The 13,283-nt window shown below is 37.4% G+C and overlaps 1 protein-coding gene across 1 annotated transcript in view; it reads right to left on the bottom strand.

The window, feature by feature from the left end:
• The window catches only part of CNTN5 (contactin 5), a 790,266-nt gene that overhangs the window by 621,775 nt on the left and 155,208 nt on the right, over positions 1–13,283 (bottom strand). Inside the window, exon 2 of the mRNA XM_072402864.1 lies at positions 4,354–4,558. The gene's annotated coding sequence lies outside the window, so the exon portion shown is untranslated. The remainder of the gene's footprint in view (positions 1–4,353; positions 4,559–13,283) is intronic.

Here is a 13,283-nt window from a genome sequence, read left to right as displayed (position 1 = left end):
CAGAAACATAGTTTGTACATCCAATCTTACAGTGTTTGACGCGTTTCGCAACATAAGCTCCCTTAGGACTAATGAGACCGGTATATCTTAAATCATATCTACCAGGTATTAAAACCAACAGAAATAGCCACAAATACTACTAGGATCTTTCAAAATGGCAAACCCAAAGGGGTGCAGACCAGGCAGTGCTCATATCCACTGTCAACCCAACATCACAGTTTGCATGTAAATTTTTGGAAAGGCCATTACATAAAGGCTAAAGGGTTTTTGGTGCTTAACATTCAGAGTTCTTTTTATCTCTGGGTCCTTCTAATGATTCCAATGACCAGATGTAATAAATCAGTAGGGCTGTGGAGAACCTCAATGTTAACCTGTTACATTCATGCGGTAATTCAGTGGACAGATGTGCATGGGTCCTACGGGAATCGGGATTTGGCCGGCAGCTCCATCAGTGCTAAAGAAGATGCAAACCCTTAATGAATGGCATTTTGTTTGCTAAAGCACCACATATCCTAAACTGCTGTTAAGTTTTTATTTGTGTGACATATTACTTGATTTTGCCTATTTTGATCTTGTGTTGCACTTCAGTGCTGCCGATCTCCAACAGAGATTAGAGATATCCCTTTACTTTTTGAACTGGTGACACTGCTTTGAAAAGACAGAAGAGTAAGGGAAAATCTGCAACAGGGACACAGAAATACACAGTTCTAGCTTTCCTTTTATATGAAAGAAAAATCACAGTTTTGCTGTTACTCTTACATTCTGTTTGGAAAAGCTTTTTCTAAAAGATAGGAGGTGGGGCAAATTTCTGCAATCAATCCTTCCTCTTCTCCACTCTAAATCTAAGAAAAAAAAAGCTTTTTGCAACAGTTACGGCTGAAGTCCAGTCTTTTCTTCAGTCTTATATGGTTATACAGGGTTCCCTTTTGTATTAACTGTGTTTCAAGCAGGAAACCAGGCCAGTAGGTTAAAAGTGCATCAAGGGTTTATTTTACTTAATACTATTTCCACACAAAAACAGGCAAAATAAAACCAGCAGCAAAAATAAAACCTGGCCACTTGGCCACTAACTCACTGTTAGTTCCCTTAACTAGCAATCTAGTGCTGTGCAGGATTCTAAAGCCCTAACCATATATCTTTTGCAATGGTCTGTCTTTACTCACAGTTCACCTTGGACCTTCCCCCAGCTCATCAGCCAAGACAGAGCCCCAGGAATAAGCAGGCTGGGAGTTTATATCCCCAGCCTAATTTCCAGGATGCATTTCAAGTGAGACAGTTACACCTGATCATACCCAGGCCTTTTTAGCTCCCCCACCTGGCCAAGAAGCTCATTGTCATTCAGCCTGGTACTTAAACACCACCTTCAGGTCAAAAGGAAATTTGACTAAACAGAAAAATACTCTGCGTATAACCTGTATCTGGGGCAAATGTAGCTGTCATCCTGGACGAAACCCTGTGATTTATTTGGCCAGCTGTTACATAACATTGTTGCTCTTATTTTATACCACACTGTGAGATTCATGCAGGGTGCATTGGAATCAGATAGAGTCTACCTCTCCCATCACTTATTCCTTTCCTCCCCAGCTCTAACGTTCTTGCCCTGTCCCTTTATTACTTTTTTTACTTTATTAGATTTTGGTTCTTTTACCTAGGAAGATTCAGCTTCACATATACAATGTTAGCACTTTTGTATATTTGCATAACTTCTTCTAAAAGTCAGCCCAATGCTTACATCAGGAATGAAAACTCTTCAGAAATGTCCAGAGGCTAGATGTGGTGTCATTGAAAAGCTATGTACATCACCAGTGGCAGTGGGTCCCTGTGGAGAACATAGCTGGGTCCGGGGCCCTCCCGGAGTGGCACACTTTGCAGCTCCATATGTCCCCCCCCGTACGGCACTCTCTCAATCTCCTATATCAGCCACAATCGGCCTGCACTGTACATCAAAGCAAAAAACAATGTCAAAGTAACAATGTCACAGAGTCTAAAAAAGGTATGCAACTAAAATGGAAATGAGGGGAGAAAAAAGAACCAAGAAAAGGCAAAGTTGGAGGTGTGAGGATTAGATTGCAGAAGAAGGGATGGCAGAATCTATGATGCAGGGCTGTCAGATCCCAATTATCTTTTTTTGTTATGACAGATTCTCTTTAAATGTCACACAGAATTCTCTGCAAATACTAGCAGCAATACTAAAAATAGGGATAGCCTCTGTAACAACAAATACGTAACTGTCCATGCACAAAGCCCTTTTCATTTAGCAACTTATTTCCTTTTGAACACAGGAAGCAAAATAACACCTATTCCTCATTTCTGTAGAGAAAAGTCATTTTAATTACTTCAAAAGCAATTATCGCATCTAGCTCAAGGTTAATCCTCAGGGTATTTATTCAGCTTTTTTTCATAAACACACACCAACCATATTCATCTCTCTGCACCTCTTATATTATTGCCGAAACATTTGGCATTGTATTTGCATTGGCCTTGTTTTTCAAATGCTTTAGTAAGACCTATGAAGACCCTACATAATCCTGATTATATGTGAAAAGCCATTATAGTGGATTTGTAGTATATTGTTCAATATAAAGATGCATGGGTTGATGTTTTAGAAATTTGCAGGGGTACTGTTCATGCTAAGTTCTACCCATTAGCTGTTACAAATACCTGCACTTCTATAAAATAAGACATAAGTATATCATTAGCTATTTCTACCCCATTCAGCTAGACTGCCTTGGTATCACATTAGCCAAATTATTTGATCAGGGAATGCTAAATCTTAGGGCAAGGAAGGCATAGGAGATCACACGCCCACTCTACGACAATTAACTACTTAAAACTGAATTGCAATGAACTAAGGACTATTTGTGATTTGTGTAACTAGTCATCTGTATCTAAAGTTAAGGAAAGTATTCCTTTTTGGAACAAAAATGAAATGGAATGTGAGTGTACCTAGGCACTCCTCTTTTTGTATTGTGATGCTCACGGTTGCGCTTGCTGGAGGTTCTGACATGAGGAAGGCATGTCCTGCCTTTACCAAGATGGCTGCGTCCACACAGAGACACAATGAAGAAAAAGGCATAGTAGGTAAGTAATGGAGATCCCCTGCAGGACGACCACAAACAATGCTGCACCCCTGGTCTTTCGGCTGCCTATTCTTGAACACAATGTTATATGCTCTATTTATAAAGCAGAGAATCAGACTTTTCCTCAGACATTCCTTTGTGGTGAATCTTTCAGGTCCATGTGTTTCAATGGCAGTAATTGATCCCCACCAGGGAATGACTTAGGGAATGTCGGATTCGCTGCTTTATAAATAGAGCCATATGAATTTGGTTACATAGTTAAATAGTTAGGTTAGGTTAAAAAAAGACANAAGTCCATCAAGTTCAACCACTGGGGAAATAAACATATCCCAGATATAAAACCCTATAAGACATAGTTGGTCCAGAGGAAGGCAAAAAAAACCCTATTACAATTTGCTTCAACAGGGGAAGAAAATTCCTTCCTGATTCCATGAGGCAATCAGATATTCCCTGGATCAACAGTCACTGTTATTTTTACTTTAAAGCCTTAATACCCAGTTGGTTCCTCCAGAATATATTTTTTACCAATATTCAGACAGTGAAACAAGAATGCATTTTATCTGTTTACTTGGAGCAGAAGAAGAATGTCCCCACTACATTAATAATTCAAAAAGAATACCGCTTGCAGTGTTGGACAAAAGACCAACCTTCGGGACAGCTAAAAAATCACTGGTGTCACCCTACTGGCTCTGCTAAATGGTAGAGCCCCCATTTGATTTAACTCTGCCAAATGACATTGAACCTGGAAATATGCAGGCACCATAAGATGGGAAGTCAATCACCCAAAGATAAAGGAACCACTAACAACCACAGGAGGAAGTCTAGTGTTCCATGAATCCCTGGATGAAAATGTCTGCATTAGACCTTTGTCCTATAGGGGAAGATCTGTGTATTGAGACAATAAAAAAGAAGCCAGATCCTTAATGCAACACATAGCATGAACCCCACTCTGCTGCACCATACTGTCTAAACAAAAGCCTGTATGGCCTACAGACCCCACTTGGCAGAGGTCAAAATGCCCAATCCCATCAACTAAGCAGATCTTTAAACAGTTGAAGTCTCAAACAGCTGTCTAACCATAAGCTTACTGAAAATTATAGTTAGCCAACTTTATTCCTATTAGGAATGGGCACCTTCTGGCCTCATCAAACATCCTAGAACTTTTAGTTCCTCTCCGGCTTGAAAACCCCAGGTCACAATGCCATCTGAATCATAGCACATAAAACTCCCAGAGCTATTACATTTTTTATTCTACAAACTATTTTTAGCTTACCTCACTTAGCAACATCAACTTCCCGGCAGATACAGTTTTGTGTTCCTTGTGTTTTCTTCAACTTCCTTGATTAAATTTGACTTTTATTGTCACCAATAAATGTGTGTACTGTATTAGTCTGTTCTCGTAGGCAAAATTCCAGAGAAAGATTGTTCTTCTCTCAGTAAATAAACATGGATTTCAAAACGGTAAACACTAGCGAATGCTAAAAAAGAAAAAAAAAAGAAAAAAAATGAAAGTATTCAAGAAAACAAATCTATTTCAAGCAGACAGAAACAAAATGTGCCCTGGGCACAGATACTAATGTAAACTTCAGAGCTCAGTACGTAGATTTACATGATGGTTTTTTACTATCAAATAAACACAAAGAAAAACATCATTTAGGATCAGTTAAAAGGTTATAATGACATGTAACCCTATTACAAAATTACACCTAATTTAATTGTAAAAATATCCCCAGATCAGTTTGTTGCCTATTAAAGAGGGGTTGTTGTTTAATAGACTGGTATTTGTGATTTCAGGTTCTACTTGCCCACCTGCCTACATAATTATTCAAAGCAAAGCAACCAATCACAACAAGAAGGGTTACAGTAAAAATACAATATTATGTTGAGTATTGTCTCCTTAAAAGGGGAATCCAGCATTTCCACTGTTACAGAAAAAAGTGTGACCTTGGAACAAAAACATTGAAAACAAGAAGATATCTTAATACTGAAGAGATGTACTATGGCATTTCTGTAATAAAAATTTGCTACCTTCCTTGTCACAGTTTTCTTATACAGTACATTGAGATTCACATATGATATCTGATGGAGAGATAACTTCCAGGAAACCTATTATCCAACACCATCTAAAATGAGAAGAGATCCCAATCCCAGAAGAAGCTTGGAAGAAGATGTCAGTGTCGGCAGAGCTTGTTCACAGACCTTACATCTCTGGGGTGTAGGTGAGTACTTTCAGACTTTCGTTCCTGCTTCAAAGTAGTCGTACATGACCTAAGCTTCCCTCTTCTATTGTAGATGTCCCAACTTTTTTTTTTTTTGTTTTTTTAATTTAGAGAGTGAACAAAAACTTTTATTAGATTTTTGTAACTTTTTCTGTCTGCATCCTGGCCAGTTGCTGTATGATGAATCATTTGTCACAAGGACATTAGGTAAATGGGAATCCTCTATAATGGTTGCCTCGGATAGCACTAAAAAGTTGACTTTCAAAATTTTGATGGACTTACACTTTGGCGTATGACTGTATTTGTCATATAGGTTCAATTTACCAAGCAGCCTCCTCTTGTATTCACCTTACCTTGGTTGCCCTACTATCTCATGAACTTAATATTTCTACGTATAGAGATATGATTACTCACTTTCCATAAACTCATGTTGCAGATCTGATGCTTGGTGATTGGCCCAGCATTATCACATGGCTGTGGACCTTAGTCATGAAACTAGAGAAAGTCAGGTCCCTTTGCCCAAAAGGACTACCTTAGTGACCAGTAGGGGGCATTTTACAGGGGAGTAATTGTATATACATAAAGTCATGGAAAGTCAGGCCCACTGCCCAAAAGGACTGACACAGTGGCCAAAAAGTTAAAAAAATGGACAGGGTAAAAGAAATTAGTTGAGATTAGCCATATGGTCAAGAAATGTCAAACACAGAAAACAAATCAGAAAAGATAAGGTCAGGGACTTTTGCAGACAAACATGTAAAATAAATTAAAATGAATAAAATTTCACTTTAAGCGTTCTGATGACAAGTGTATGGTGAGTTGATGAATGGATAATAGACTTTGTCCAACTGAAAGCATCATTTTAAGGAGTTGTGTTCTTACTCTGCACTGTCATTATAATTAAATGTCTGAGAAACCAATCAGGAGAAGGTTGACATGTCAGAATGCACAGTAAAGTAGATTAAGTTATTTACAACAGTGTGTTCTGCTTCTCTGGCCAGCTCACAACCCTTATAATATTCCACTGTTGTGCTGAATGCAATAGTATCGCAGTTATTACAGTAAATCAAGAAATCAATATGAGATGAAAACCAAATGGAGGCGTAGAGAAGGCCGTGGAGTCCACGTGTTTATAAATCTATTACCTGTAGGCTCTTAGACTTCTGGCAAATGTATGATTTAACTGCTACAGTATCTGTTTTATCCGAAGTGCTTGCAGATTGGAATCCAGCCTATGGAGAGAAAGACTCTACAGGCAGTGCACAGATTATGTGTGTATGAAATAATTATCACACAGTTTATTATTGAACCCTTTAGAGACAGAATCTCTACATGGGGATCTCTTCTTCCTCATTCTTCCTGCATAATATTGTTTACTGCGGTTTTTCTCATTGGTAATTCTTCCTAAAAGCTATGATGCTATTCCTGATTTCCTGCAGGTAAAGAACATGTGAGGACAAAGATTAAAATGGGGAGCTGCCGGGCCAAATTGTCCACCACAGGTATCAAAAGATGGCCAACCTATTAAGCTCTTCAGGGGTTCTTGCAGGGACTTTGTTACCACTCGCAGATCCACTGTTCCTGGCATCCCCTGCACAGAAACTGAAGCTGGCCACAGAGATTATGAAGTATGTGTTGCAGCCAATGAGCAGATTGTATCCTGAGTCAATGCTGTCCTGCTATTGGCTGCTAGGCTCAATTAAACCTCCTCAGTTCCAGGCTCAGGTTTCTAGATTCTCAGTGTATTCCCTGCTACTCTGCAAGCTTTTTCTCTTTTCTGGATTTGACCTCGGTTTTACCTCTTCTCTGCTTGTGATTGTCGCCTGCCTTGACCTTGGTCTGCTTAACTACTTCGCCTTTACTTGCTGTGTTCCTGCCTGATAGCCATTCCTACACTGAAGTCATCTGATCCCTATAATCCCCTGGTGGGGAGAGCCTGGGGTCCATGACATGGTGACCACCTTGCAGCAAAGTAGTCTGTTAGCCAATAATCAAACACTTCTTGTGGGGTGCACTGGTGAAACCCAGGGGGTCACTTGGAATCTGTGCCTCAGGTAATCTTTCAAGGAGGAGGCGACCTATAACATTCTTCCATCACTGAGTCAATTTCTTCCCTCTGCCCAATAGGCAATTATTTCTCTCCATTAATGCCATGGTGTTTTTTTTCTAGCACCAACGTTGGAATCTTTTTTTCTCCTTCCATGTATGTAACAAGATTCATGAAGCAAATGCCATCATTGCCACGTGGCAAGTGTTCTTTATTTTTTAGTTATAGATATGTCTATAGTAAAGATGTTCATCAGTAGTTCATTGATACATTATTGTGTGAATGAGCCCTTACATTTCAATATTAGGAAAACAATGCTAATAAATTGAGAAGTCCAATCTGCTTCTAATAATTTTACTTATATTATATTTTTGAATAAAGTCAAAGGTTCTTTCTGTTGGTGTAACCAACAGTTTTTTTTTAAATTTGGTCACTGTTATTATAACTACGGACGCCAGATTCTGAAACTTCAATTCTGTTTTTTCAATCAAAACTCAAAAAAAAAAAACTCCTTGAATGCTGCAAAACCTCCACGTGTATGACCAGCATGAAACCTAAATCACCATTCTATTTTCTGCTATAATTAGCATATACATTTCTGTGAGATTCAGCCATGAATGAAATCCCTGCAGTTTGTCATCTTTTCTTCAGGTAAGAACCTCTCCGCAAGTTAGACACTGGAATCCATTAGATAATTCAGAAATCCGAGGGTGACAAATACTATAATTAGTGATTATTATTTATACATGGCTAATTTCACTACATCCAACCATTCCTCCCGAAGTTCATTTGTGACAAGAAATAAACACCATATATGTAATTAAAACACATGTTTCAGTAGACAATCACAAAAGACATGATTTGTCATAATACACCGCGCAAACGACGGCTCTGTGTGTGTTCCGAAGCTGTAAAAGGAAATATCATGCACAGAATTGTAACAGCCATCTGCAATTCAAATTCTAATAATAATATGGCGTGGCAAAGTGGTATTAACACTATTGCCATTTGTTGGAATTACAAATTCAGCATTAAAGTGGAGTCCATTCTTCTTTTTTATTTCATTTGAAGAGATCAGAAAAGGGTTAGTGTTTTTTTTGGTGCTTCATTTCTGAATATGCCTCCATTGGGTGTAGTGCCACCTTCCTTTATGTATAGTCACTAGGATAGGAAATTAGGGAATCACCAAGGTTATAATATATATATTATATATCATACTTTTTTTAATTTGAAGGAGAGACTTCTTCCCTTCCTTCTTTACCTCCATAGCCATGAAGACTGAATGGGTAACCTGTAATCCCCTGGAATATATATGTCACATAAGAAGAAGGTAGAGGGGACAGCACAGCACCAATTGGACTAGGATTGTGGGACGACTAATGGCTTAGACCAAAAGATAAGTGTCTTTTTTACTGCTTTAAACTGACAATAAAAAACACTTATCTCATTGTCCAAAAAAAGATGGAATCTTCTTTAATGCAAATCTATGTTATGCCCATGCAGAACACATTTACAAATAATACATATATTATATTATAATACATATATATATATATATATATATATACACATACACATACAAATACATATATATAAATATATGTACATTTATATATAAAAATATATATAAATATATATAAACTATTTTTACTAATTTTCAAAGTTGTGTATTTGCTATCACACTAGGCAGTAAGGGACTTCAATCTTGTGTAAGCTCCAAGTGAAATACCTTACACGGTGCTATCTTTCCCTGATCCCATTGGGTCAGGGGGGCCATGTACTTCTCGGCAGAGGGCTATTAAAGTGAACTTGTAACTTTGCCATCGATAGGAAAAAAGGGATCAACCTTAAGTTGCCATAATTAATTTTTTACTTTTTTATTTTTGGGTCATTTTCCCACCAGCATTTGTCAGTTTATCATAAATGTAACATCTTTTGTAATATAGCTCTTTACATTAACAGCTATTGATTTTCTTCTGGAATGCAAGTTTGAAAAATCATGTGTCATAGTGAAAAACATATGAAGATAGAATTTCTTTAATTAGGCTCCTTTTACCTCTTGTCTATCTACTGTTTAAGAATCAATAGAATATGACGTTCTAAAATAACTTTGTATTTTTGCCAAACCATTCCATATATAATGTGGATTGACAGTACAGACTGAAGTAGAAGTCTAGGCAGCATCAAAATCCCAGGATCTCAAATAAACGCATGTCCTAATTTACTCTTATAGATGCAAGCATCTTTCATGTTCAACATCCCTATACAGAATAAAATAGCTGTAGTTCTGATTCCTAAGTTAGCTTTCAACCCATGGACTGTGAATGGAAGACAAAGGAGCAACAGCACACTGACAAATTCATTATTTTTCTACCATAAGCTCACAGTGTTAGACTGAAAACGGTGTAAAGAGCAATCAGGCAAATTTAGATATTTTATAATATAGATGCATTTTTTTTTAAATGATGAATTAAAGAAGACCTTTTGCTAGACCTATTTCTGTTTCATATATTGGTACTGGATGGAAAACTTTGGTGTTCAGTGAATTTCCTTAGCCTTCCTTTAAGACACCTAAGCTCCCACCAGACCCACTTCTTTAGGCCTTAGAGATAACACAAACTGGATGATATTCAGTTTTAATCTAATAAAATGTTCAGCAACAACGCAACGTAAGCAATTGATTTTTAGGTTTCTGATCAAGATCAGAGTTTGGAATATTATTCTCTAATTCTGGTCATTTATTCCTATTTGAGAAAAGCTCGGAATGGCAAAATATAGTGCTTAGGGTCCTCCAAACCTGGGAAGTCCAAACAACTTTTTTACCATGGATGAACCTTTGAAATAACTTTAAGGTCTTCAGGGAACCCCATGCTAATTAATATATCCACAGCTCACAGTACATTAACCTAGTGGTCACGGGGAAGAATGCTTTTTACATTGCTGGCCAATGAGAAGAGTGTCATTCTTACAGACAGCCAAAAAGACTACTGGTGTCGGTTGATCTAAACAGATCAGTCAGAACATATTTGAGAGGCACAAGTTTCTCAAAGCTCAAAGAACCCTTGGCAACATCTAGAGAAACCCTAAGGTTCCGCAGAACCCTGGTTGAAAACACTACCTTAGACTGTTGTTGGCAAGCCCAAAGTGGTGTTTATCACTGCTGCTGCGGACTATGTGATTCAAACAAGTTCTAGAGAGCCAGTTTTATCTGTATGTAAAAGAGTAACTGCAAACCCCATCCCCTTTCTCCTGCTACTGAATTCTCAAACTAAAGTAAAAACCATCCTGCATTTTCCATCCTTTGACATTGACTCCTAACCAGTTGCTTAAGCCGGAGTTAAGCAAATAAGGCTCTGTGTGATTAATGCAATGCAGGTTCACTTTAAAAACACCCAGACATGTCAAATAAATGATCAAGACAAATTAATATAAAATAAACCTCTCCTGAGAGACCGATTGCACAGAAAAATAAGACTATATTATAAACACAGAGCTGTTCTAGATGAACTGCAATGAATTTTCTCCCATGCAATCAGTGTAAGTACTCTATCTGAGTGCAATCCTGAGTAAAAGAAAGCAACTCTAAAGACATCAGCTATATTCATGAAAGTGGGCTATGAAGCCATAAGGAGCATTAACTGTGCCAGGAACACAGAAATATACATTTATCTTCAGTAAGAAAAATAATCTCACTGCAAGGCTGATGAACACATTACATTTCCAAGCACCTTTACGACCAGTTCAAGAGCATTTAGGAAGATCATCAGTGCATGTTACTGTAGACCTGAACTGCACTAATATGCTCATTTCATGTTTTTAAAAATAGCCTGCTGTTCTTCCTGCCTTTATCTCTATGGCCTGTATGGGAATACCACCCATAGAGGTTTATGAGATTTAGAAACAACAGGTAGTAAGTACTGAAGATCAACGAAGCAGACATAATACAGTTAGCCCGAATGGAACCAGAATCTTAACCAATCTTTTCGTATTCCTATTGCATGGATTTATTGCTCCCACACTGCAGTCCCACTGCAGTTTTATTGTAGGTGGTTTGGATTTCCATCAGGATTTCCAAAAAGCTACTAGGAGAAAAGGCCCAAAGGATGCTTTGTCTTATATCTGTTTCTATTGTTGTTTAACCCACCCATTGACTCCCATTATCACCAGGCCCCACCATTTAATCTTAGTTTCTCTAGCAGGCTGTTTTTTTGATCCATTTATCTCATCAAGTAGGGCTGCCAGGAGTTTCCCAAACACACATTTTGCAATACCAGCACGCCTTTAATATACATTGTTTTGGAACCTGGTTCAGACTTCTATTGAATTCAGTGGAACTGCTGGTTCAGAAATGCCTACATTTTAAAGACTCCCAAACGTTTTGAAAGTTTGACCAAACTGCAACTGAAAACATTGAAAATATATATTAACACTTAACATACTCCTATGGAACCTTAGGGTTTCTCCTGATATTGCCAAGGATTCTTCAAGCTTTAGGAGACTAGCATATACCTTGACAGTTGTAGATTTCAGCTTCAACCCTTACCATGCCTCAATACACAAAGCAAGCTTGAAATAGAAATTGGGTTCAGATTTATAACCGCCATGGTACGGTAGAAAATACTTCATACAATTTTACTTCAAGTGGTTCCTTCATGCCAAAAAAAGGTTGAGAAACACCGGACTCACAGTAGTCATTGTCAATAGTCAATAGTCAATGAGGAATCGGTAATCGGACCACAACCTTTGTGTAAATATAGCCTAAAGCTAATGAATCCCTACTATGCCACTAATTGTATCACAATGGGATCATCAGGTGTCAACCTCAATATTTATCCTAGCACCTGTAAAATTTACATGTTCTCCCAGGCTATGGTCATTGAAATATTAACATATTTCTAAAAAGGGCTTTAAATCAAGGCATCCCTGACCTTTCTAGCTGCTTATTTTGTGATTAAAAGTCCTTAGATACAACAAACATACTAAAGCCAGGTTTGTCAGTCCATAAAAACGTAAAGCAACCGTTATAAGGCTGCAAAAATTTTGGTTTAATTGAAAGCAACAGAAAAAAATAAAATAGGAGTTCTGTGCCTCCAGAATGGTGATAGCTACAGAGGTAGGTGAGGGTTTTTAATAATGCTTGTTCAGAATATATTAAAATGAGTCCATTGGTTCACTTTAAGTTACATTTGAAAAATAAGTATGTTATCTGTAGAGAGAAAAAAATCTATTATCTCTCTAAAAAGGATAATACAGTTAAGTGCTCCAAATAGCAGTCTTGGTAAACAAGGTGTATTAGTGTTCCGTTCTTTTAGATAATGATCAGTTGGTTATGGACAAAGTTATTGAGCACACTGCAACAAATAGCACAATTACAATGTAAGAGTCATACATAAAAGCAGCTTCACAACTAGGAACATAAAGGGCTGCTTTGAAAAGACAAATCCACTGGAAATACATTTTTCTACTCCACTGTACTTTTTCAAATGTAAGGATTTGTTAATTTCCCCTACTCTCGTTTGACCTGGGTTGTCAGTAATGCAATTCACCTTCTATTGGATTTTCCTGCCCTTAGTAAAAGGTGAAAATGTATGATTAATGACTCCGAGTTTAAAATATTCTGCTTCGATGTCTGTAATATAATAGCTACTGATGCAAGGCTTTTGAAATTATGTAGCAAACAAATGCATCAATTAGCACCTAATATCTTTATACAGCAACATTAAATATTAAACATAAAGAAAAAATATCAGTCCACATTTAGTTCAGCTCTGTGTCTAGTTATATTGGATTTATTTATAATTTTGTGTAATTATTTTGACCTTATTGTTGTCCCTGTTTAAAAAAAATGTAATTGCTTTGTTCATTATTTTCTCCTAAAGCTCCTTGGAAAATGTTGCAAATACAAATGAATTGATATATACACACACACACATATATATA

The sequence above is a fragment of the Pyxicephalus adspersus genome, chromosome 1, assembly GCF_032062135.1.
Source record: "Pyxicephalus adspersus chromosome 1, UCB_Pads_2.0, whole genome shotgun sequence".
Classification (NCBI taxonomy): Eukaryota; Metazoa; Chordata; class Amphibia; order Anura; family Pyxicephalidae; genus Pyxicephalus; species Pyxicephalus adspersus.
This window is presented reverse-complemented; position numbering and strand designations above follow the sequence as displayed.